This window comes from Podarcis liolepis (assembly GCF_965112155.1).
Source record: "Podarcis liolepis genome assembly, chromosome: 4".
NCBI lineage: Eukaryota > Metazoa > Chordata > Lepidosauria > Squamata > Lacertidae > Podarcis > Podarcis liolepis.
In genome coordinates this window covers 68945371-68956206 of record NC_139558.1, presented here as the reverse complement: position 1 = coordinate 68956206, position 10836 = coordinate 68945371, and positions in this window count along the sequence as shown.

Genomic DNA, 10836 nt, shown 5'->3' with positions numbered 1-10836 from the left:
ATAGAGCAGGAATATGCCTCCACATTGCCCAGAAACAGAGGGCTTCTTGCTGGCCAGCCTGGTGATATGGTCAGACAACATTCAGAACACTAACAATGACACCGAATTATCCTGAACATAAGAGTCCCAGGCTGCTCTGACCATGGGCACTTAATATGAAACCAACTCTATTGGTTTATCACTTCCCTTTCTAATTCATTTTCTCTCCTCCTCCCTTCCCATTGCAGCGGAAAGTAGGTAGGAGTGGGAGTCCTACAAGGCTTAGAGGGAGCATTCAAACATCTCTCTACACCCAGTGGTCTCAAGGAAAATTGTCCCCCAACTTCTGGGGTTGGAAGGAGAATAGCTATTCAATTTCTAAAAGCATGCTTGTAAATTGTCTACACCTGGAAGCGCCCTTCTCCCAAATAATATAGAGAGTAAACACACAGCTCCTGTGGGATTCCCAACAGGCCTGCAGGAAGGCACCTGAGACCCAAATACTGCACTGTGCACACACAAGCATCCCTGGCCTTAGCATTAATCAGTCTAAATTTGGCACCATTCAGCCTGTTCCATTTTTAGAGAAATGTGATGCCATCTTCTTCCTCTATATACTGAGTCTATGATGAATTATGGTTCAATAAAACCAGGCACAACTAAGATAATAAAGACTGCAATGGACAATAGGATCCTAAAACATCATCTATCATACCCGTATCCTGCTATATTTCAAAGAACACTTCTTTGAAATGGCAAACGCTGAAAAGGTTTCTTAACTATTATAGGGTAAGACACATCATAAGCTATTCCAGACCTGCATTGTTCAGGGGTTTGGGCACTAGCAAAAGAACATTGAACCTGGCACAGGCAGCATTGCTGCCTGAGGCAGCCACCTCACTCTGCCTAATGGTAGGAATGGCCGCAGTGTAATCCGTAAAGCTGCATGCTTTGCCTGCTAGATGATGGCACATACTAAACAGAAGCTGCTCAAAGTCACATGATCATAGCAGTCCTCTGGTTTAGCTTTGGTCAGACAATGGCCTCCCACAAAAGCAAGAACCAGTATGCTTCTCTCTTCCTACACCCAGCTTGGTCTGCTCTGCTCTGAATGCGTCAGCCCAAGCAAAGCTTATTACAACAGGCAGGAAACACAATAAATCCTAGGATATCCAGTTAGCCAGTTCAATCAAATCAGGGCTTGGGAACATTAGAGTAATACAATACAAGTAAGCTTTAATTGACAAAGGAGGGGGGAAAGATGGAAGGAAGGATTCTGCCACCGCCCCCCCCACCGCCGCCGCCACACACACACTGTGGGTGTTTGCTCATTAGCAAATGTGGCTGGTTTATCATGAAACATTTCAGTTGTTCCTGTCACCCGCTGTTACTAAGTAAGCGAGAGAGATGGTGTTGAAATGATCTCCTACAGGCCTTTCCACACACCCCTTCCATTTACTGCTCATCTGCAACCTCTTCTTCAAATCCCCATCTTTCAAGCCGGGTTGTAGCCATGGGAGGTTTTTGGGGACCTGGCCATTGAGGTGATTCAAGTTTCCTTCCTTAAATGCCCAGCTTTCACTAAAAATAAAAGTTCCTATGGAGATAGAAAGATATATCCCCATATAAATCTGGCACTGTTTTACTTTAATCTTTTTTTTTAAAAAAATCATCCAGCAAAAGAGAAAGATAATCTTTGTGCTGATGATATTTTAGTATCCTATTGTTGGCTGCAGTTTTTATTATCTTAAAAGATGCCTGGTTTTATCGTGTTTTATTTATCAATTTTATTTATTCATCATGGGTCCAATATATATTGAAAAAACAAAGTATTTTTTCGTCTGAATTTAGCAGCTTTAAAAAAACTGGAAAAGACTCATGCCTATATCCTCAAGCTGCAGTAACATAAACTCATCCAAGCAATAGCAGCTAGCTGGGAATGCTTGACAGCTATACTATATTCAGAGTGACACCTCAGTCAGAACAGATGTGAAGGATGTTATCTTAGAAGCGATTAGTAAACATTCTCAGTGTACAGTTTTCTGAGAGAATCTGCATCAGGGATGGGAAACCTGTGGCCCTTCAGACAGGGCCAGTCCTACCATTAGGCAATGTGAGACAGCTGCCTCAGGCAGTCTAATCAGTTCTGTATGCATAATGGGAAAGGAAGCACCATCTAGTCCTTAATCTCAGGCAGTGAAATGTTTTGAGCCAGCCCTGCCTTCAGATGCTGGGGGACGCAGAACAGCCATTCCACTGGCCAGTTTTGAATGGAAAAGTGGTCCTCCCATCCTTCCAGGTGACTGGAAAATTAACATTTCCAGCTTCGTGTGTATTTCACCCACACCCAGACCATAGTTGTCCAGGGCTGCAACCTCAGGTCTCTGTCAATGCATCATCTGTGACCTTAAATAATGTTATAAAATAGAGACTTACTGCTGTGTTGGAGCAGCAGGAATAAATATGGCTAGAGTTGTGACGAGTTTAGTACTACATACTGTTCTGTGACCTTTAGTTCTAATGAGATTTCTCTGGAATGGCCCCCATGATAGAAATTCTCTCTTGCTGCCCTGATAATGGATCAATCCTAGCAGAAAATGATTAGTGGCAGCAGATAGACAATGCTTTGGAGCTGAGGCCTGTAACTGTATAGTCTGGAGTGCAGGCAGATCTTCTGCTCAGAAGAATAATCAACAAAATAGAATCCTTTAATTGTCTAGTGTCTTAATATTTGCTGATATGGTCAACAACCAAAGGGAAGCCAGGGAAAAGAAAGGAAAATATATACAGTATTCGCTTTGGGACATCTTCATTCTCTTCTGTTCTGTCTTATTTAGTAAGCATGTAACAAAAACAGGTATACATAAATAACCCATTTAAAATGTGTACCATTCAAAATCTCAGATACAACGTAATCTGTGAACCTATTGCAGCCAACCTTTTAATAGCTGTGCATGCAATGAATTCTTATACTTTGGTAATCCTGGTTTGTATAAACAAGCACTGCTGAATCAGGATAGGCTGAATGAGAGCTTGCTCATATAAATCAACATTTAGTGATTTATGATTTAGTTGATAATATAAATGACTCTGAGATTTTCCCAGATATTTGCCTTGTTGCTACAGTTGAGACAGCTAGACAAAGACAATTTTTGCTATTGATAATGTTCATTCAATAAATCATGCATATCAAAGGAGGATTGGATTGTAAGTAGGGGGAAATATACAAGTCACACGGCTTCACACATGATAGGGATATGGCAATATAGTTATAATCTTTGGGGCTTACTATGTCTATGGAACTGTAAGCTATTAACTGGTTAACATTTCCTATTTGGAGGACGGTTTCTAAAAGCCACATGTCCATGTCCCTAAGCTATCTCTTGCTAAAGTGCTTGTTCAATAATGTGTGAAATGCAATGAAGTGTGATGGGTTTGCACATGAATGCTTGGTTTCTGTTGATGGGTAAAGGAAAATATAAAGGTGCAAACAGAGGCCTGAAATGCTAATTTAGTTTGGTTATCAGTCCGGTGCTTTCAGAAGTGACTGAACTATTGTTTTAGGTAGAATTCTTACAATTCCTAAGATACGCTATAGGTCTTGGCTAGTGAGCAATCCACTGGGATTTCACTTTTTGAAGATCATTTCTCAGTCTTGAGCAGCAACAAACTGAAGGAGCCAACCTGAATCTTAGTAGTTTCTGGGTGCACCAATCTATTCAATATTATTATCGCCTAGCTTTTAAGACTGGCGGTATGAAGGATGGGATGTTCTGTGGAGAGAGGAGATTCCTTCCCATTAATTCTTCCTCCCATTGCTGCAGTCCTGCTCCTTCACCACCCAACTTGTCTTGTCTCCTGCCAGGCATGCCATGTAATCTCCCTGTGCTTTGGTTCCTTCCCTTTCAGTTCCTCGGATTGTATTGTGGTTTGTTGTCTGCTGCAGTACTGACACTGGCGTGTAGGTCAACCAAAGATTAGAAGGACTCTTCTCTTTTAAAAAAACCCTCCATGTAACAGAGGTAGCACTGGAAAGAGATGTAAGTCAACACAGTTCAGGTGACCTAAACTGTCCATCACAGCCTCATCTCTACAACAGGGGCACTCTGGTCTGCGGTGGCTACTGTTTTTTTATGCAAGGGCCACATTTGCCCTTAATGAACCTTCTGGGGTGCACAAGAGTGTGCACATATCTTGCAACCAGTGATGGCTGGTGTCCACTGAGACTGGTAGGGTGAAATGTTGGGAGACTGACAGCAGATGGAGTCAGAGCCAATGACAGGAGGAAACAACAAATTCTAATTTTGCCCCCATCCTCCTCACTGCTGGCTTCTACATGAGCAACAATGCAGACTAAGGAGGAGGAAGCTAACAGGCCGTGCCACTCCTGCAGTGTGGGTCTGGCTGAAGCTGGTGGGGCAGAGCCCCATTTGCTCCTATGAAACACTGCTTGTAATAATAAATAAAGTTTAGTATGAAAGGATTAGCATATTGTGTAAACTGATGGCATCCCATTCCTTGCAGATGTGAGAATTAAAAGGTATGGGTTAAACAACAAAGGAGCAAAAATGCAGTTTTGTCTGCTGCTGCTGCTAATTGTAATAACAGTGATGGTTTTAAGAATTAGAGTGAAAGAGTAAAATGTTGCGAGGTTCCAGATGGTTTGTGAAAAGGCTGAATGATTGCTAGTATAATCACTCATTCGTGTAAGTGGGATTCTCAAAAGATGGCAAGAATCTGGAGTGGCTGCCATAATAGTTGGAACAGAAGTCGCTTTCTAAACTGCAACATTCAACCAGAATGCTTTTTGAGCTATAGCGGGAAGACTGCCCTAAATGTTTGATGGACAGTGAATCTGATCCCTGTGAAATGCTGAGCTGTCCAATTTCTCACAAGGAATGGGTCGAGAATTCGGTTAAGCATCTGCATGCCTGGAAAAGAATCAGCTGCTCAATTTCTGCTCGTCATGCAGCTGTTGAAAGGCACAGGAGCCTTGCCAGAATAAAAAGAATGGAAATGTTCCCTAACTCTATAGAGCAAGAGAACACCATCCCAGCAAAAGAAGAAATTTCCAGGGTGAAGATTACATATCTTGAGTTAGAGCCTTTAAATATCGCACAAGGCAGTTATATCCCACAAGGCAGTGGAGGTTTAGGATCAGAGTTTTCCTTCTCTTAGATGGACTACCTTCCCAGGTTTATGAGCCCCATCTGCCCCTCACTTCCCTCTGCAGCACATGCAGAAACTGCCTTCTTGACCACTGAACCCACTATTGGTCTCATCTCCTCCATTTACCAGAATCTGTCTTTGCATGCAGGGGAAGTCCCTAAGTCATTAAGGGTTTGAGACCGATTGACTACCCTCACTTGGTTTCACTGGCCAGTTGAAGATGTTTCCAGGGTGTGGCCACTGTTGTTGTTGTTGTTGCTGCTGCTGTTAATAAAATAATAATAATAATAATAATAATAATAATAATAATAATAATAATAATAATAATTAGCCATCCTGAGGGGGAGGAGAGGAAATGAGAGTCCTGTTGCATGACTCTGTTGGTACAGCATTGGATACACAGCCCCTTTTAATTACTTTTGTAGTCAATTTCATAGCACAATTTCTCCCTGCCCTATAAGACAATGCTGTAAATCAATAAACTAATATATTCCGAACTGTTTATACTGTTTGTTTTTGCTGCTCCCTCTTTTTACGCACAGGGTCCCTTTTCCAGACAACCATTCAACAGTTTACCTTGGCACACAACTACAAGAGCAATGTCTTAAAGGGATTCTTGTTCACATGATATGTGTATTATGTGCTAAGCATGAATTCTGACAGAGAGCTCAGAAGAAAGAATGCTGTCTGGCTGCCATTGTCAGTATTGCAAGGCCACTGCTATAAGTGCCACATGTGCCTCTCACTCACAATAGGCTGTGCTTTGAGAACAGCAACTGGGTAATGTGAGCAGTCCCTTAAGAATTTGAATCTACGATTTTCTGTACCTTGAATTCCCGCCGGAATAGGGTTGATGCAGGCAAACTGGATCCACAGATGTAGATAAAGGTAGCATTTCACAAAGCAATGAGAGATTGCTGGCTTCAGCTGAATAAAAGCAGCTTTAGGGATTCGTATAGCAAAGAATTGTGATACTCTCTGATGCCGGACCTTATGAAACTGTGTCTAGAGAGATGGACCTAGTTTACAAATTTGGCAAATCACTTACACGACTTTAAGTTGATTTTACACTTGTGACATATATCTAGATAAACTTGCCATTCAGTAATGGAATCGATACTATCACCAAGGCAACTATCGGTAAACAAACAATAAACGTCCATAAAAATGGCAAGTAGTTTCTTTCCCAAATAGGTTTTATCTTAAACAATAACAAGCACAATAAAAAAATTCCTTCCAGTAGCACCTTAAAGACCAACTAAGGTAGTTCTTGGTATGAGCTTTCGTGTGCATGCACACTTCTTCAGATACACTGCCTTCCAGTAGCACCTTAAAGACCAACTAAGGTAGTTCTTGGTATGAGCTTTCGTGTGCATGCACACTTCTTCAGATACACTGCCTTCCAGTAGCACCTTAAAGACCAACTAAGGTAGTTCTTGGTATGAGCTTTCGTGTGCATGCACATAAGTATCTGAAGAAGTGTGCATGCACACGAAAGCTCATACCAAGAACTACCTTAGTTGGTCTTTAAGGTGCTACTGGAAGGAATTTTTTTATTTTGACTATGGCAGACCAACACGGCTACCTATCTGTAACAATAACAAGCACAGTAAATAAAGAATTCACCTTTAATATATTAGTAGTTCAGTGCTCATTTCTTCTCTTTCCAAAATAAATTTTATCTTGAACAATTGCAAATGCAGTAATAAAGAGTCCAAGTGTGATATAACAGTGGTTCAGTGCTTGGACATAATTCTAGTAATCTGACGTTTCATCGCTAAAGAGTTTAGTCAATGATAGTAGTACATAATAAACAAGAGAAGGCAGGATGTAAATGTCTTAAAGGAGGGGTATATCTGTCCCCATCTGCCTGTTTTCCATCAGGAGGAGCACAGAAAGAGGACGATGTCCTTCGGTTTGTTGAGCTTTCCAAATGACATGATGGGGCACCACTGCACACCTGACCTCCAGTCGGCCATGTTGCTGTTGCTTGCCAGGGGGCAGGGCGCACTGGAGAGGTTGTTGTGATGCAAATACACCAGCAGAAGTGTTGGATAGGCTCTGCCAGTGCATTTGGACTGCACTGAAGTTGCCACCACCACTCCCTCTACTTCCCAGGGTGCATAGGAGCCACCTCCTAGGGTTTGATGGGAATTGCCATTCAAGTGGTGTGTTTGCACCACATCATGTGATCAATTATGTGGGGTGGAGCTTACCTTTTCCCCTGCCCCCAATATTTGATTCAAGTTGGCACCCCTGCCAGTAAGCAGTAGGAAAATGCCCAACTGGACATCACATGCCTACCACTGGTATGGCACACTACACAGAGGCTGTTTTAAAGTAGCAGCTGATACCACATGGTTGGATTGTTTCCATGATTGTGGCTCGTCCTGCTGACTACATGATAGTCACCCTGCCATCTCAGACCTTTCATGCTGGGTGCTTGCAGTCCAGTTTTGTTAGATGACTGGGTTTTAGAATTATGAGAGAGGGAAAGAAATATCTCTGCATCTCCTTTCTCCTCTCCAAGCCAAGCATAATTTTTGCACCACCATACAGCCCCTGGGAATCACAGGTGACTTTGGGGCCATTATTCCAAGGAAATGAACCCAACATTATAAGCCCAATTTCAGATCTATGTAGCTTTAGAGTCCACTAATTCCAAGCACAAGGATCATTTTACTATTTAAGGCTATATTCCTAGCCCTACTTACCTGGGGGGGGGGGGAAGCCCCATTGAATTCAGTAGGACTTCAATCTCTATCTGTATCTCTTTCCTGCAAAATGATATATTATTTGTTTTATGGGACTGTCACAAGTGGTACAAAATAATAATCAAATCCATTTTCTGTAGAGTGTACATTGCCGAGAACCTCCAGGGGAAAAGACCACTCCCTTTTTATGGCAAAAATAAAATAAAATAGACAAATATAATGCTGGTCAGAGACAATGATGTAAATATATATTTTTAGCACAATTAAATTTAATATTATACTCTCTTTCCATCTTCTTGATTTCATTTTTTAAAATCTTTCTCGCTGAAGGGAAAAGCAGGATATTCCTTAAGTAAATCTCAATATATATGGAATACCTGTTTCCAGCAAAGTATAGGAGTGGTTTTTGATTTGTTTTGTTTTCTATGCTGGCAAAAAGGTAATTTTCAAGATGTCATAGGCTACATAATTTTAATGGAAGTGAAATGTTTGGGCTTATTTCTACATCTAAAAATAAGCTATTGAGCTGATGACTAAGCTTCCTTGTTCATTTAAGAGCCTCTCTTTAAATACAATAATGGTTCAATCACCTGGGATACATATTCCTAATTTTGGAGGAAATTATTGATTGAATGAAACTGAAGGCAGTGTCCTTGTCTGTCTTCTTTGCGATATGAACTATGGAGAACAAAAAGTCATTTGGCAGCTCAAAGACTAACAAACCTGTTATGGGGCAAGCTTTCATGGACTGCAGTCCACTTCACCAGATGCATGATGCAATCCTAAATTGGCAAGCACCTGTCCAGAGGGGGTGGGGGGTGGAAATGCAGAGGAGTAAGGTCAGAGGGCATGAAGGGCAAAAACAGAAGGGTACAGCAGTTAGCAGGAAACAGACTAGTGACAGTGGAAAATAGAGCATTGGTAATAACACAAACATTTTGGCATTGGTAAGCCAATTAGCACCAGTTGATGAAAAATACATTCACACTCCCACCACTAACAGTTTCAAAGTTGACAGGAACAGCATCTTCCAACCATCAACTGCCTGTTCTCAGCATCTGCTACTCCAAGATAAACTGTTCAAGAGACTGTTGATATATCACATTAGTGGAAAGAGAAGCTGATGAGACTTTCTTTTGGTCACTTGGATGAAAGGGTAATGAAGCAAAAATGTTAGCCAATAGGAACTGATGCCTCTTCTGTGTCCTTAAAATGTCACAGGGAGCTGAATGGATGATTAGCTCTAATATGCGCTCTGTTACCCTTTCAATATCCATGGCCTATCATAGAAAAGAAATATGCAAGCTTCATATACATAAGTTCATTTCAATTTGCTGGATTACACTTGTTACAACTGCGTCATAAGCCAGACGTTTTATTCTGGAAGCTCTGTTGGTGACAGTTATATATTGGGTCTGGAAACACTATGAAACCCCCACCAGTCTTTAATTTTCACAAGTCAAATGTTGAAATTCAGCAGAAATCGATGGATTTCAATTACAAGTTGGATATCAATCAACAAAAGAATCTACTGCCAGCCATAAGAGTCAAAGATCTGAGCTGCCCATGTGTTTGACTGTGAGGAATGTCCCTCAAGAAAAGAACTGAAATCTAGTTATATGTGGTGGTGGTAAGGGACCACTTTCCCATGATGTTGGGTTTCTTTAATATTGTGCTGGTCCTGCTGCAATGCAGGATGGTCCTGGTGGATAAGAAGGCAGTACAAAGAAACAGATGTGCTGAATTATATTTGCAGCTGGTGTGACAGGCAAGAGCCACAGTGTCCTCTAGTGGTTGTGAGTTCCAATTAACACAGGAGACTGACTTATACCAGGCCAGCCCATTGGTCAGCCACATATTAGCTACTCTGACCAGCTGCAAGGCTGCTTCACAGAGGTCATTCTACCTGCAGAACATGTACTCTACCACTGAGCTCTCTGCTGCCTTTCCTAGCATCTCACAGGAGAGTTTACAAAGATGGTTGAACATTCAGGAATAGCTCCTTATCTGTTTTTGGAAAGGGCTAGGGGTAATGACAAGAGTTTTCTTGGCTTTGCTTTACTAGCTGTACAACTCCACTGAATTTGTGCTGTTTGTGAGCAGCGGTTCATTCTGTGCGACATATTAGGGCATGCCATTTTAGGGGGTGAAACATAGTTTTTGCCATTTACTTCAGTGAGGAGTCTTAAAAACATGTTTTTTGGTGTGAGGAATTCAAATATGCTATAAGTTTTGTGGTCGGACAACACTCAGCTTGGTCAAGGTTTGATGAAGGAGCACATATACTGCTTTCAGAAAACCCAAAAATTTAATTTCACCTTCTGAAAATGTCAGGGAATGCTAAACAATAGTAATAATAAATAAGAAATCTTATTGATATATAATATAACTGCAAGTGCTAGGCAATCATTTTTAATGTTTTCTATGCAATTTTACGCATGCTTTACAAGCAGACCTAAATTATATTAATTTAATCAGAATAACTTTTGAATTCCCAAGTCATGTTACAACTTTTTAGCACCGCTCATTTTTTAAATTTGAAAGTAGAAAAATTCAATCAACATGCCCTACTGTTATATGCAGGAGATGCGGTAGGACTGAGTCTCAGCTTCATGCATGCCTCTGACCTGGGTTGTATACCCTAACCACAAAACCAGCTCATCTGTTACCATTTATTTTCTTTATACATGTTACATACCAGTTAATATAAAAAAGCTCCCTCTGCCATCTTCATGTGACCCCCTGCACCTCACCCCCATCTGCCTCAAGGGGTTAGAGAAATAGATCTGGATGGTGGCACAGGCTCACACCTGATTATCATGCAATGTTCTACCACGGTTTACTGTTATATTCAAACAGGACTGCTAAACTACTTAAAGTCTGCAGCATAGTTATACTCTTAGATTAATGTGCAAACCTGAATGTTCTGTTTAATTGAAAGAAGCAAGGGATAAATCACTAAAAGGAGGCGAAA